The sequence below is a fragment of the Calonectris borealis genome, chromosome 16, assembly GCF_964195595.1.
Source record: "Calonectris borealis chromosome 16, bCalBor7.hap1.2, whole genome shotgun sequence".
Classification (NCBI taxonomy): Eukaryota; Metazoa; Chordata; class Aves; order Procellariiformes; family Procellariidae; genus Calonectris; species Calonectris borealis.
Window position 1 is genome coordinate 5,292,306 of NC_134327.1, and position 17,076 is coordinate 5,309,381.

At 37.5% G+C, this 17,076-nt stretch overlaps 1 protein-coding gene across 1 annotated transcript in view; it reads right to left on the reverse strand.

The window, feature by feature from the left end:
- Positions 1-17,076, reverse strand: part of GRIN2A (glutamate ionotropic receptor NMDA type subunit 2A) — a 178,109-nt gene that overhangs the window by 93,712 nt on the left and 67,321 nt on the right. The window lies entirely within an intron of this gene.

Consider the following 17,076-nt stretch of genomic DNA (forward strand, 5'->3'; position numbering starts at 1 on the left):
TTTCCTGCCCAGCATATAGATATGACGTTCTCTCTTCATATTCTGAACAGATAGTCCAAGCAATGCTGTTACACTAGAAGACAACACAGGTCTCTGACCATCCCTTGGTATTTCTAATTTTGGCCATGCAGACCAACATAAGAAGTGCCTTTTTCTGTTTTGATTTGTTTTTTAACATCTTTGCAGAGAGATATGAAAACCTGGACATTTAAGAACAAATACTAACAATGCAACCAATTAATCAATGCAACCAACAGAACATGCTGGGTAAACTACATGAAAAGAATAAGCCAAAAGAATAACAAATGTCATTTCCATCAAAACAGATCACAAAATGCATACACTTTCCGAAAAAGCACTGGTGATGGCTGTGACATAAGGTCATGACAGTTCATTAGGCATGATTAACATACTTCCCTCTTGCATAACAGAATGCTCACCAGTATCCAATTAATTTGAGGGTTATGAGTAAGTGACACCAGCTGACTGGAGTTATGGGATTAAAAGTAAAGACTACAGCTACAAGAACCTCTGGAATAATCTGTTCCTCAACCAAGTTCTACTTTCTAAATGGTCATAAAGCTGTTCAATTCCCTGCAGGATACTCTCAGTCTCTTCCAAATGATGTCATTATACATATCTAGGTACAGCTACATCCAATGTTTGGAGGCCATGTAATAAAAATCTGTTTCAGAACAAATTTGTGGACTCTATTTGTTACATTATATAACAACTACTGCATATAAAAAATATGAACAATAACACGTATAATATATACAATGCACAGACAGAATCCCTATATATACCCAAAAATAGTCGTATGTTTATATACACACTTATATATACACAGCAATAACATATTCTTCCTCTCATACTGACTCCGTCATACCGAGTTGTGCCTTAATAGTTGATGTGTAATTTGAAGAAACTCTGAAACCACTGCAAAACCAAAGACCTTTACTACTTTAGTCATTAAAGTCTTAAGTATCAGACTTCATTCTAATCAAGCAAGTTTTATAATGCCAAAACTATCTCAGTTATTTTCCAGTAGAGGGCAGGAACAGTGATTTCTAGCTCACTTATTACTAGAACATTACCTGTAATTTACCCATCGGCCAAATTAAGCACTAGAATAGCAATACTAATCTAAATGGATGTTTTGAAGACTTGTGATGAAGGTAAGCAGTGATAAAGCATTTTGTTGCTTGCTCGTTTGTTTTTTTCAGAACCCAGGTCATGTTCCATATGTATTCCTTCTCCAACACTGGCCACAAATCCTCCTCATAACCCAATTCCCTTTCTACAGTCCTGCTGTCTTCCAAGTTTCTTTCCAGATTACACCTCAGACTTGCCAAGGCCATTTAAAGTTAATGAAGGTGGACTGGCTGAAATTTTCTTCAGGCTACAATTCTTCCGCAGTGCTTTCATCCCTGTCTCTCACGTCAGTAATACTCTACGTACTGACAGAAATTTAACTTAGCTTTATTACACTTGCATATAGGCAGACTGATGAAACACTACAGAAAGGAGTAGCAAATTTCATAACGCATCATGCAGATCAAGCATACGAATACACACATAAGATTGCAGGGATGTTCTTTCCTTTAGCACTGGTAAGAAATTAAAGACTTCATCAATTTCCAGAATAATATTTCTGGCAGTTTTCCAGAAGCAAAATCCTAAAACAGTCAAGGCCTGATCCAAAATCTCAAACAGTTCTACAGCTGGTCAACATCCATGGCTGTAAAACCTGCACTTCCAATAATAAAAGGAAAGCAAATACCAATCTTATTATCTGTTACAAATTATGCAAGCCTTTTCCATAATATTTGAACCTAAATGATTTTTTAATTTCTAGATCTACGAAGGATCCCAGTAGAGCCATTATCAAGTTAGGAGTATGTTTCTCCAAAATACAGAGATCTTTTTCTTATGATCAATATATCACATTCATCACCACTAATGATCTCAGTGCTGTTCAACTATTCAAACTTTTCTCAGGAAAATACGATCCAAAAGACTAGATAATGTCATCAGAAGAAGGCAGGGGTGGTGGGGGGAACTGGCAGTTTAATGGAAGGATTATCCCAGAACTGGCATATGTTTATAACAACTTCCAAACATAACCCAAACACATTCTAAAGTTTCTTGACCAGGAAATGCCATAGTATGGTTCCTTTCTTGAATTAAACTACAGACAACCCTTTTTTTTTTTTCCCCCTTCAGATTTTACAAACGCATATGAAAACTTGCGAACTGGTATATATACACAGTAAGCAGAAAAAAAAAACACTTTTTCTTCATCTGTGCAGATCTGGCATGCCCTGTTTTCCATACATGACAAATCTCAGATTAGAAAAATCTGAGATTCCAAATTTAAATTTAAAGCCTCACAATACCTGAGTGCTTAGCTAGTTGACACCCAGGAATAGAAAGCATTCACTTTTGCTAAAGGAAAGCAAGGTGAATCCTTACGTGCTGGTTTTGGCTGGGATAGAGTTAATTTTCTTCACAGTAGCTAGTATGGGGCTATGTTTTGGATTTGTGCTGGAAACAGTGTGGATAACACAGGGATGTTTTCGTTCCTGCTGAGCAGTGCTTACACGCAGTCAAGGCCTTTGCTGCTCCTCACCCCACCCCACCAGCGAGGAGGCTGGGGGTGCACAAGAAGCTGGGAGGGGACATGGCTGGGACAGCTGACCCCAACTGACCAAAGGGATATCCCATACCATATGACGTCATGCTCAGTATATAAAGCGGGAGGGAGAAGAAGGAAGGGGGGGGACATTCATTTTCAAAATGGCGTTTTGTCTTCCCAAGTCACCGTTACGCGTGATGGAGCCCTGCTTTCCTGGAGATGGTTGAACACCTGCCTGCCGATGGGAAGGAGTGAATGAATTCCTTGTTTTGTTACGCTTGCGTGCACGGCTTTTGCTTTACCTATTAAACTGTCTTTATCTCAACCCACAAGCTTTCTCACTTTTACCCTTCCGATTCTCTCCCCCAGCAGCTGTGTGGTGCTTAGCTGCCGGCTGGGATTAAACCACGACACCTTATTTTCCAGATCTGTCAGGAACCCCTTTAAAATCTCCTGGCATGACGCTTTCTCAGGTGAAGAACCTTGCTGTTTTGTGGAAGGCATTTTCTTCTGTCATTAAAAGGCTATGATAGAAATAACTTTTGGGCTTTTTACAAATAATGAAGAGAAAATTAAATTCTCCCTCTTTGAAATGAGTTGTTTTAATTAGAAGTGGAAGAGACACATAGCTCCCAAATGACCCATAGTGCATGGATCCTCATTTGAGACAAACAAAAATGCCATTTGCCGCAAGAAAAGTCTGTTTGTGGGTGTTGAACCCCATGTGTGCTGAGCCATAATGATGATTTCTGGAGTGCTCACAGCTAATTTACAGGCTTCCCGTAAACATAGCATTACAGTGTTTGAATGCTTCCTAAACATAGAGGAGTTTATCCCAACACGTCTAACTGTAATTATCCTGCTGAAGGAAAGCAAAGCAGACAGAGCAATCACATCTTAGAAAAGTGATTCCTGGGAAAATAGTGTATAAACCTTTCCTATTTCTGTCCTCTCTTCGAAAGTAATTTCAAATTTTTCTTACTTAACACATTTTTAAAAACCTCTACTTATTACAATAGATCCTTGCTTTATGTTTAAAACCATTTAAATTTTTGGGGGGAAGGTCATTGCATAGGGAAAGGTCTAGCTAAGCACATCCACCTTAATGATCAGCTTGAACCAGAATCCACATCACACAGTAACTTCCGCAATCACTTTTGCTTGACCAAAAAAATGGTACATGCTAAGTTATCTGTTTCTTGTAAGTTAAGAAAAAATGTCTGACTGGAATTGCTAATTTTTTAGCAAACAGGAAACCTTCATTTTTAGATTAGAAAAGTAGCACTGATTAGATGGCAGTGATTATAAAGTGGTTCAGCCAGAGATGCAGTGTTTGTTGCAGATACGTGGAAAACTCTCTTGTCTCATTTATTATGCTAGGCCGTCTGATCAGCCTGCTCCCAGGCTTGCCAGGCTGTCTAATGGATCAAGAAGACGACAAAGCAAGTTCACAATTAAAGATGAGAAAGTCCTGTATCACTCCCATCCTACTCCTCACTAACCAGGTATTTAAATTCAGAATGCATATGTCTAAGCTGCACAAGGCAGCACTTTGACTGAAAGGCAGGTACTAGAGGGAGCATGAAGCACACGCTCAGCCTGCCTCCTCCCCTTGAGAGCATGACCTACCGATGTGGCACGTTATCTCTCATCCTCAGACATAACCCAATCGTGTTCACTACCACAGTGCTCTGTGCAGCATCAGCCTTAGTACAGCTCCGGTGAAGACAATTCAGAGAACTGCAGCCCAGTTTTTTATTTAATTTTTCTTTTTTTTAATTTTTAAAAAAATGTGTTGGCAGATCTAAACCATATACTGAAACACTTGACTCTCAGCTTTTATAGGAACTAAATAGTAGGTAGCCAGGTTTCAACTCCAGGTCCAACTTAAACTCAAGAAAAAGTTCTTAGCAACTTCAGTGTCAGTCAGATTTGTCACTAGTGTACCAAGGAAAATGTATACTCTTTTCATTAATGTGCAGTTGTAAAATTTATTTATTACTATTTATTTTATATATGATATTATTTAGTACTTTAGTATAGTACTAAATAAAAAGTAATAATGCATTATTTATTATAGAATTACTACTATTAATAGAAACAATTAGTGTGATTTACTACCTTTGCTACGCACTGAGTTTTAACTGTAGCATTACTGTATCATCACATCTTTGATTTGGCTGCCAAATAATTCAATATAACAGCAGTCAAGCTGACAAGTCAAGCCAAAAGAAACACACACGCTCGATGATTAAGAAGTCACCAAGTCTGCAGGCAGAATAGAAGGGATGTCTTGCTAAGAAAAGCTTGCAATTCTGCTCTCTTGCTGGCATCCTACTCTTTGGTCATTGCCCTCTTTAGTTCCCTGCTGCTTTCCATTGTAGTGGAAAAGATATAAATAGAAAAAAATGTAAGGTTTCAGGGTTTGCTGGTTGGGTTTTTGGGTTTTTTTTTTCCCCAATTTTCTGTGTATTTATATATGGTTAGCCAAGTAAATAAGCAAATGTTGCCACTTAGCAAAGTACATTCAACAAGGAAAACACGATTTTAGGAATGTACCCATCTCTTCAAAACTGTGACCAACAAACTGCTCTCTCCATTTAACAGTCAAGATTCTTTACATCAGCTTGAAAAATGGAGTGGAAACAGGCACACAAAAACAATTAGGTTGTATCAAACTTTCAGTATAAGCACATATATAGATGCATCTTTATTCAAACCCAGTTGGAGAGTTATTGATTTGCCACATTTTCACAGGTGGGAAAAAGCTATTCCTTAATACTCTCTTCATTTCTCTCTCAGGGTCCCAATCAGGGTACTTAACCATGGACTTTTCTAATAGTCCACCAGCAAAAATTGCCTACATCAAAGCATACATTCTGTATTTACATACAAAATCCTTCCCTGTATACATTGCATTCTTTGTAAAAAAAATTCTAATGACAGAGGATAGATTTTAAAAACAGGTAGTAAGTGTCCTTTTATAACTCTGAAACCTTCAATGATAGTCCTAATGAATAGTGCCTCTGCAAACATTTTTTATGACTGCATAAATTAAGTTGGCAAGGTCTGTAAAACAGACGAAAAATCGATCTCTCAGTTTCAGAAGACACCTACATATTTAACTGTGCTTTTGCAAAATGCTACATCAATGCTGAATGGTGTAAGAATTTAATATGATATTAGTTTAACCCAGCATTGCTCCAATCAATAAATAAAATTAGAATAATTTACTCTCCCATGACTAAACGCTGAATTTAGCAGTTTTTCCGGATACACAGCCAGATGAGACCAGAGATTTAATTTCATTAGGAATGCTTTTTGCTGTGCTCTTCTAAAACTAAATCTAACTTTTCCATGAATAAATGCAGCCATTAAAACTGCTTTGTAATTTTAGACAGCAGTGTTAGAGCCAAACTGTGCATCAGAATCAGGTTAACAGTTCACTTTTTCTTTCACAAAATACCATTCAAAATAATAAATATGTAAATAAATAACTCAAAGCATTATTTACTTAAAGTGTTAAGGAAAGTGTCACATTGGCCCTGCTTGGCCATGATGGCCCTTGAATGAATCCTATTATCCTAGGATCCACAACACTTTAAATTGCCATCAGCATGAAGCATCACCAGGATCAGCTGTGGGTTGGATCAGGCCAAATGAAAGAATTTGTGCCACCATTTTCAGCATGGAAAGCGTTCCTCTGAAATAAGATGTTGGCTGTCACTTGGCACAGCAGGGAGACAAAACTGTCAAAGAAACCATCTATCCTTATCTTTTTCCTTTGATACTTCTAACTCTGTGCTTTGCACTGCTAAAGGCTTTAAATTATTTCTCCTTTAGGAAAAAAAGAGTGTCTTACAAGAATAAAACATTATTCGGTTTAATTCACTCTACAGCAGAGAAGTTTCTCTGAAAGATACATGCTGTTCCCAAGGCTACATGCACTGCTGGAGTAAAATGTCCTATGGGTTCCAGGCTCAAATTCTTGAAGATATTTAGGTAGGTGCCCAGTTTGGTTAAGTTCAAAGGGATATCGGAGCCCAAATTTCTTTGGGATCCAGGCCTTAGTATATTCCTAACACGTATGGTATTTTCAAAAAGTGCTCTATGTTTAATAATTGTCAGTATTACTCTGAGAGAAATATCACAGTTACCTAACATCATCTACGTGTATAATTTCAATAGAGCCAACAAAATACAATAACTGTGAAAGCTTGTATATCCTATGGATTACATTGCAGCATCCAGGGAATTAAGTGTATAAAGGCTACAGATCTTAGGTGAATCCCATAGCTGGCTGCTTTTGTAGTGGAGACAGCATTTTTGAAAATTGCCAAATGGTCCTTAGAAACTTCAGAAGAGGGATTGGTATAAGCAAAACCACAATCTGTAGACTTTGCTTTGGAAATCGCCCCCTATTCTTTACTGTCACCCTCTGATAAGTGTAGCTTCACAGATCGTGATGTCCTTACGAGTGCCAAACTGCATCTTGCCATTTATCTTGTACTGGATGTATGCTAGATGCTTGACATGATTAATTATAAGTGTGTTTGTACTGCCCCAAGGAGTTTTCAAACCAGTTTTAAATATGACAGAGTGGGGCTACAAGATAAGGAAGCACAAGCTTCAGAATTACAGAAATCATAAGCTGACACAATTAATCAGTGTGTATAGAGAGCAAACAACATTCATCTGTTGTGCAGGTATCTCCAAGGACCACCAAAAAGTGAATCATCTTTTTTCACCATTGCCAACTTGGGTGAAAGTCAGACCACTTGCAGAGAGGGATGGATGTAAATAAGAACAGACAACTGAGGTACCAAGACCTCCTACCTCCACCAAGGAAACTGATATTATGGTCTTTTGATGTCAAGACCAAATTCATATTAAATCCTTCACTATTAAAACAAGTGGGAAATAGCATTTCTTGCTCTTATGGGAACAAAGTAAGCATAAGTGCCATTTACGGGGAGAAACGTTTCAGCAAAAGGTTGGAATTAAGCCAGAGGCAGGGCATAGTCTCTTCCTAGCAGTCAGCAAAGCTCCTACTAAATAAAACATTGAGTCATGGCTGTACTGGCCAAATCCCTATCATTTCCTTGTGCTACAGGACTGAAGAGCGAGAGAGTAGAAATCCAGCATTCCCCATATTATGCAAGGAGTCTCACAAACTCCTTTGATTTCATTATAATCATTGTTTTAAACACTGAAAATGTATCTTTGTCTTTGCAAGAACTATCTTCATCAGCAGATGTTATTCTAAAGTGAATCCTCACAGAAGAGCCTTTCTAACCAGCACCTTTCTAAGCCTTCCGGTATGAAAGTCAGGATTCTTTCCTGGACATGACTCTCTTCTGAGATTGTTATAAACACTTTAAAGCCCAGGACTGTTGTATGAAAACTCATAAATGAGAATTAGTAGTTGCCAAGCAACTTTCAAAAGATTACCATAAAAATTGTATAGAAAAATAGTCACTAATGAGTACAAAAAGGACAGGAGTTTGTGGGGGAGTAGAAGAAAAAAAGGAAGAGAGAGGAGGGACACCAGCTTACCTTACCTTCAAGCTTACCTTAAGTATCTGCTGTCACTAAATGCAGTTCTGTAAGCAAACCACAGCTCCACATCCATCTAAACATTTGGAAATTTTGCGAACAAACAGGAATCACAAGTTTCTGAACCTTAATAACAGTTCATGCTTTTGGAAAACAGTTGCTTAGTCTCCTCAGCTACCACTGTCACAGATCTGCATCTTAAACATATATTGAGATCTCTCTCTCTGTCTATCCCATCAATCAGTCCTTAACACCTGTATTTATAGCCTCGTCCTCCTTTCCCCACCCTCTGCGCTGACTAAACCCTCGGGAAGACCTGGAATAAACCTAAACAAAAATACCCTGTGTAAATTCAGAAATGGCTAACTCAGTAACTACAACACCTTCTTCTAGAGGTTTCTACACTCTTCTTGGAGGTTATACAAGTTTGAATTACACATATACGCATTTCTCATCCTCAGCAAAATCCACCACTGTTACTGCCCGATGGTCTCAGCATTACTGCCACTAAAGGGACAAATCTAAGTACATTGTAATGCATAATCTGTTCACTGGTATGCTAAAATGGTTTTAGAATGAAAGACACCATTTTGTAAGACAAGGCAAAGGAAAATGGACTTCAAACTGTTACAAAGTGATTTCTTACTGAGAATCTTACTAAAAATCATTCCCAATAAAAGCCAGTAATTTCTCTTGCAAGAAAATGGAAAAAAAAGTTTTTCCTGTTCAAAGAAAGGAAATGCTTGAAACATCAATTAAAAGTTAAAATTTAAGATGGAAAGATTACCTTTCAATTTAAAGGTGAATCAAGTCACTGGGTACACACATTTCTGAGCATGTGCAAAGACTAATTGGAAGATAGAGAAAATACACATTACTGACTAAATAGTCAGGACCACAAGGCAGACCTTTAAATTACACCCTTTCCAGCCAGGCAAAACAATTCCTCTGGAAGCAATATAAATGACTTGAAGCTTTTATTATCTCATTCCAATTCCCTGGAGCCTTAAAGAGAAAAGAGATACCAAAGAGCAGATCATCCGTGTGTCCTGTTTCTTGGATTTTCTGATTCTTTTTGCTAAGCACATTTTGAAACAAGAGCCCATAACACACAGAACTAATGCATTTTCTAACACTGCAACAGAGGCATATTTCCTCACTCCCACTTGTCACCATTAAAGTAGCATATGGTTGAGGGGGTAATGACTTTGAACCTGCCACTTAAGGACTTTTGCCCTAAGCAGGAGATAATATATGCCTGAAAACAGTCAGATGCAGGAATGCTTAAGAGCAGCATGGTAAAAGAACATTACCTGAGCAAACTTTGCAGTAACCTCAGCTCTGCTTAACTTTTATTAGTGCTGAATTTTAACAGGTTCTGAGTATTATATGGTTACATTAATCTAGGTAATATGTATTTTCACAAAAAGGCACACAAGGAGCTTAATATTTCATGACACTTATGGGAGCACCAAATGTTAAAATCTCAAACTTCTAGGTCCTTTGGGCTGCAGCATGTAAAACAAAGAGGAGATTCTGCTCCCTCAGCAGAAACTGAGGGATTTTCAAAATCAAAACAGCACAAATCAAATACAGTACCAAATCTTATTTCTTTTCCCTGACAAGAACTGAAGAATCCAGGCAGTACATTACCAGCTACCTAGGTCTAAAAGGCTGTGCTGGCTGCCAGCACGTCTTGACTTGTTTCTTCATAACTTGCCAGAAAAGGAGAAACAGTGTGATGCATCTGATTTACTGTCATGCAGGGTACAAATGTTTGCTGACTAAACAAGGTATAAATTTTCCCTCTATTCTCCACATACATTTCAAGATGTTAAATTGAATTATCCTCAGTAAGATAAATTGTGCATAAATAGAGCATTTGTGATTATAAACAGCCTTAAATAGACCATTTTGCAGTGGAATAAAAAGTTGATATTACAAGTTTCACAAAAACAATCTCACTTGCCCAATGTCTGTCTTTCTAACAGCTGGATGCTTAGAGCAGAAGTGTTCATCCAGCTTTTTCTGCTAAACCTTCAGTGAACAATTTAGCCTCTGACATTCTAGTTTATGCAAGAAGGAAAAACGTCACAATACAAGATGATTGCAGTCAGAGTAATGGACAGATTCCAGAGAATCAGATCTTTAAAGGGAAAAACAGCCTTGATAACCATCTAGACAGAGAAGATCGAAGAGAACCTGATAAAACAGTAAAGCCATGTAAGGCTGCAAGCCACCTGATCTCCGAAGTCAGCATTGCTTTGAGCAGGTGATCAGACCAGGCAACCTCCAGAGGCACTTTTGAAGTTGAATTTTAATTTATTGTTCAATCTGCATATTAACCTCCCCAGTGATTAAGGAACCATTGTGATTAACAGAATTTTGTTAAACTTAGAGGCTTATATATAAGCGCCTTGAGCCATCACGGTATTCTGTTTCAAAATATTGCAATACTGCCCTATTTTGACACCTGCTGCAGTTTTACATTTACATCATTGAAGCGGGGCAGCTAATTGCAGTGTGCTTACACAGAACCATTCAGAGGATTGCACAAGAAAAATCAGTTCTTAATCAGCTTCAGAAATACTTCCTGAGTAGTTGTTATGTTACATCAGAATTTCAAATTTTTTTAACAAAGGGAGCGTGTATTAACAAGAAGCAGTGCATCATCCATAACTCTTATGAGTTGAGCTAGTTTGTCAACTTAAATTTGTGGAAGCCTTTTCTGGGCATTGAAATTTAAAATAAAATTATAGCAGCATGCAGGCTCTCTGTAGAAAGTTCCTGTCACCGAGGTGACATGTGAGCCTCCACAACTCTGAGCGGGTTGGTGGTCCTGTCTCATTTCACAGTGATACAGCAATCATCTGCAATGCCAACATAGAATGAAGCCCCAAAGATGATTAGTCCTTATAGACTAAAGCTATTATATTTGGCTGAAAATTACTGGATTTCCTCATAGTTTTTACAGCTATGTGCCTCCACGGCTTCCAAAGCTTTTCATTCTTCCAGCCTTGGTCCCAGTTAGTTCTGAGGCATGATCAGGAGAATTACTTTAGAAGTCTAGCAATTATAATAAAAATGGATGCTGAACTCCCCAGGGCAGCAATGAAATGCATAGATACTTCCTAATTATTGAGTGGTGTTGAGCCCACAGTATTTCACGCATCAGCAGATGATATAAATGGCTTAACACTCATCCAAAAATCACTGAAAGGAAAAATACAACTGTACCTGAGATGGGTGTCATAAGACAAAACAGGAAAAAAACCACTTAGCTGAGAATGCAAAATGGATCAAAAAGATCTGCAAAGATAGCCCATAACTGTTGAATATATTGTATCAATATCAATCATGTTCAAAAATAATTACTTTTTCTTAAAATATCCATACAGACACAGAGGCACAGGCATAGATCAAAGCAGTGAACAACCTGATGCTTTGGGATCCTCTCTCACAGGATTTTATCCACATGAGCAACACATCAGTGAACAACGTTTCAGTGACAGGTCCTTCAACTCAGCCTCACCCCTCCCAGCTCAGAAGATTAAACCGTTCCAGTCCAGTGAACCTGGGCAGCCAAGAGGCTGGCCACAGGCTGTTCCTTGGATTGGTGTCAACCAAAAATCAGCATTTGAAAACAGAAATCTGCAACTGCTGTTTTTACACTCTTTTCAGTGTGGACACCAAGAAGCAAGCATTGCCAGGCTGATTTTAAAAGTCTAAGCAGGTCTTTTTGGGGTACAGCAGGAGACTGTCTCTAGTCAAGAGCTACAAGGGAGCAATGCTTTAACAACATTGAGGAGAGTCAGTGGTAGAGAAAGAAGTGGTAGGAAAATAGTATTTTTAAACCAACCATTTTAAAACATGGACTGGATCAAACACACAGTAAATTTGACTTGTGATGATACCTATCAACCCACTACAAAAAACCAAATGTAGAATTCAGACATCAGCTCCCTCAGGTTTGCTGGATCCATGGTAAAGAGAAAATTACCATTATCAATGTAGCATTATTTTTAATTGACCCAAAAAGCCAATTGTCAAAGTGTTTTCAGTCTGCCAAATGAGTTTTTAGGTGTGTGGGAGGACACCTAAGGACTTTAATATGTTTCTTACAAAGAAAATATCCATTATAGTGGAAAATGGAGTGAAAACCTAATCAAAGAATTGAGAAAGTGAGGGAAAGCCTCCAGCACATTCTGATAAATTAAGGGCTATATTCACAAGAGTATTACACTGTGTCTGATCAATTCCCATATTAGCTATATATTCTTAAAAAAAAAACAACAAAACAACAAACAACTCCATGACTGTGCCATACCCCATTCAAAGTTACTCAAACCAAGAACCTCCAGCAATTATTCTGTCTGTAGTATCTTCAGCTATGAAACTTAGATTGGTTGAGGGGTTGGAGGGGAGGGTAAAAATCCACTGATATACCCAAAGATCTAAAATTAAACTATATTTCCTGCACAGACAATTTAGGAACTGGCAGTACCCTGTGACATCAGTGGGTTTTGGCATTGCAGGGTTTTGTGAACATCTATTTTTGTGAGCATAAAATTTTCTCAAAATGATGGGGTCATCCTCACTGTTCTCATCTCAAAATCATCTAGCCTTTTCTTGTAAAAGAAATGAATGAATTCATTGACAGTTGCATCCTCATCCAACATTAACCAACTCCCAGCAAGTTAAGGCAGAGGTCTGAAATGCTTCTGGAAGAGAAGAACTTGTGGTTTCATTTTGATCCTGAAACAAGTTCATGCCATACACAGGAAATACATATACGGGCACATTTTTCCACAGCCATTGCCTTTTGAAATTCATTCACATTTTGGAAAGAGACCAAATATCATATAGTCTTTACAAGGTTATTTTAAAAGCTAGATCAGTTCCTTGATCTGGTTCATGGCACAGCCATACAAACATTGTGCTGGCACAACAGATGTCTGGGGGAAGGTGAGGAAACAGGCATGCTTCATGTTGTATTGCTATCAAAAACAACTTACCATGAAGCCATAGCTTCCATATACAGACGATATACAAATAAATCCAAGATGAAGTAATTTGACAAATTTACAACACCCTACAAACACAAAGAAGCAAAACAAAAGCTCTCTAAGATCTTCCATTTTCTGTAAAGTCTTTGTCGTTCGATGATAATAAACTGACAACAATTAAGAAGATTCCAAATATTAGCTTAAAAGAAAAGAAGCTACACTGTAAAAAAAAATAAAGGGAATCCAAATGCTATCCTATCATTACAGTCAAGAGGAAAAACACTGCCCTAGGCATGATACCAAAAAATTTGACAACACTGCACAAAAGAAGTGATTTGACTACAAATCTATTATATAACACCGATATTAAGCAGGGTTCCTTCTACCCTAAGATTCGTGCTATTTTTGTTTTCTAAAAGACATGTCTATCTGAAGCCCAGAAAAGGCCACTGGTACCTAGCAGGCTTTCTCCAGCAGACATAGTCTTTCCTTGAATTTATTCCTACCGGGACTACACTACATATTTTGGAAGGAGACGAACCTAGATTCTCACATTTTCAGTGAAGGAGTATCCATCTCAGTCCATCCATCACATTAGTAAAATCTTGCAATAATTAACTCTGAGTTAAAAACTTGCCTGTCTTCTGTAAATTTAAGCTCAAATACCTTTCATCCCAAATCTTTGTTACTCAACTAAAGAGAAGGCTCTGTTGTCCATTTAATTACATACTGTGGTCAAGACACCAGCTCACTTTATTTTGGCAAATAAAATAATGTCTTTTAATTTCTTGCTGAATCAATGTTTCCATTTTTTGTAAGTCTCCTCATGGTTCTTGTGAGAAAGGTGTTGGCTGGTTGGTTTTTTCCCCAACAGATTTTCTCATTACTATCACCAGAACTGGACTGTCAGTTCTTACAGCAGTTCCCCTTGGCCAGGAACAGCTTCACTATTCCTACTCAGAACTCCCCCACTAGTAAAAAGATTGTATTCGCTCTTTCACCCATAACATTGGAGTTTCTGGTGGGTAATCAGCAAATGTAAACTGTCTTAAGAATCAAAGAGTCACTGTTCTGAACATGTGCCCATAATTTTGTTCTAGATGTCCAGCTCAATATTTAGTCCCAGGCCTGCTAGAAGTACATCTACTGAACATGGATTTCCATTTGGAATTATATTTGTCGTGGACATCAGTAGGTTATCAATGTTATTAGTCAACTGAACATATGACTGTTGGATGCTGTGTAACTTTTCTCAAAAACTCATCAAGCGTAACCAAATTAAAGGTGTTGCAAAAATATATTTCATCAATATATGATGGAGGAATAAACACAGTAGAGTCCCTGCCTGGAAGACCTTATCAATTCACCTTTTAATCTCATTGCAAATTAAAAGTAGCTTATTTTTCATTTTAATTGCCACTAATTTTGTTACTCTCCTAATTGTCTATTAATCAAGTCATATATCAGATGTTCTGCTATTTTACCTGGAACTGATGTAAGGCCGAGGCAAGAAATCCCCAGGTCATTCTTTTTGCCCTCTCTGGTACATATTTAGTGCTCCACAATTTATTTAAAAAAACAAACAAAAAAATCCCTCAACTTTAACACTACAGAGAACTCCTTGCCCACTTCCTGGGTGTCAGATGCGTGGAGCTACCAATTTTTAAATGTCTGTTTAGTAACTGCTATGTAGCTTGTGAATAGCTGTTGGTAAGTATTTCACTATAATTATATGAATGAGTTCACCTGGTTATTTTTCAAAATCAGAGCAAAAATTTCTGAATACTTCTGCCATTTCTCATAAAGTCTGCATGTCCCAAGTTTCAGATAGAGGAGTGCCCCTAAGATACTACAATTGTACTCATAACCTAGTTCTTTTTATTATAGTGAGATTGATTTATATAGAAGATGCATTTTTATCAGTCTTCTGTGCAATTACTCAAAATGTAGAGCTAACTGCAATGTATAATCATCTCAAATACAAGTTTCTGTGGATAAAAGCTATAGAAAAACATCTATCTTCTTGCTGTCAACGTGCCACAGTTCACAGGGTGCAGGAGCACCTCAGGGAATGGTTTAGCTGCTGCGAATTTTCCCAGCTTCCCATTGCTGACATAGTCCATCCCCTCAAAAGTATAATAGTATAAAAAATATATAGTATATAATAGTAAATATACTGTTAATCAGCTATGGTTTAAAACTGCTTATTACCGATACACAGACTGCTGACTACAAGAGAGAAAAAATATTCCGGAGGGGAACAAAGAAACACAGCCCACTTATGCAGCCTGCCTACAATGATAAGCTAAGTAAAAAAAAAAAAAAAAAAAAAAAAAAAAATCTACGGAGGCATCAGCTCAAGCAGAAGGTTTGGTACAAATTACTTGCTCCTTAACCTAAAATATAAAGTGTTGTACTTTTATTTTCATTTCTGGAATGCTTAAATGCCCAAACTTGAAATACAGAAATGAAATACAGATGAATCGCTTGGAAGCAAAGTCCACCAAGTGATGTCCTTTATCCAAAAGCAACTGATTGTACCCAATATATGCACTAGTCATAAGAAAAACTAAGAAGGATTTCCACTTATAAAACCAACAACATTCTCATGACCAGAGTCCTACCTCCTATGTAAACTACTTCACTACATAAAAATAATCCTGTATTTAGGTGAATATGGCACAGGATTTTTGCACTGTCAAATGACAGAAAACTTTCATTGCTCTGCTTTCCTTCAGGTGCTAGTTATAAGTAATTGGACCTTTGGTAGATTCAGACACTGAAAGCATTATTCAGTTATCAAACTTCATGCCCTTATTTAATTATTCTGTGCCCTCAAGCATAAAATGCATTATTTACACAAAGTGCTTTTTAGTTTCTACTGACAATTTCCTGATTGTACTGTATGACTACAGCTTTACTCCTTGAAAGCTTCTGTTTTTAACTTCTTACCTATTTTCTACGAAATAGATGTAAATTATAAGTAGGCACTAAGAGAATAAACATCTCTTGAAAACTGTGTGTTTGATTCTTAATGATAGAAAAAAATATTCCATACCTTCTTAACTGTAATTACTAAGGCAATTGTAAGAGTAAATCAAAATCAGCTACGGAAGGCAGGAGGAATAAACACAGTAGAGTCCCTGCCTAGAAGATCTTATCAAGGAGGGGCAGGAAAGTTTTTGTAGTAGTTTTACACAACTGACACTCACACTAGTTAGGGTCTCCCCTCATGGTATGGCATTGCACCATGCAGACATGCCCAGAAAATAGCTCGTTCTGGACTAATAAAACAGATACTGAAAACATACAGATGCGTAGGAAACCCTTTTCCCATCCCATCAAAAACTTGAAGGGAATTTAAAATTGGGATGAAAAACTAATCTCAAAATTCTAGAGCACCCCAACTGAAAAATTAGCGAATTTGAATAGAAATGCTCTATTTTCATAATTGTCACACATTCCATTTTTACATTTTCATATAACGAATATTCATAGAAATTATTTAAACTGAAAAATATTTATGTAGAAAGTGCATAAATGGTCTGCCTGAGTATTTCTGAAACTTTCATAATTGCCTCAGGAAATCTGTTGAAACAAAGCACTGTCTGCCATCCCAGCTTACAGCATTTCCACATCCTCAGCACAGAGACCAACTTGCCATTTTCTGTGCAATTCTTGGAGGATGGAAGGTGGGGAGAAACTGCTATCACTTTCCTTCTTTATGTGGTTTTTCGTAATCTCTACCTACACCTGCCATACTTCTTTTGCTACTGCTTTATCATCTTTAAGACAGAGTTTCCTCTGAAGCACAAATAACTTCTTTATTTTGCCCAAACAGATACTCATTTTTGAGTACCTAACTAGGAGCAGGAA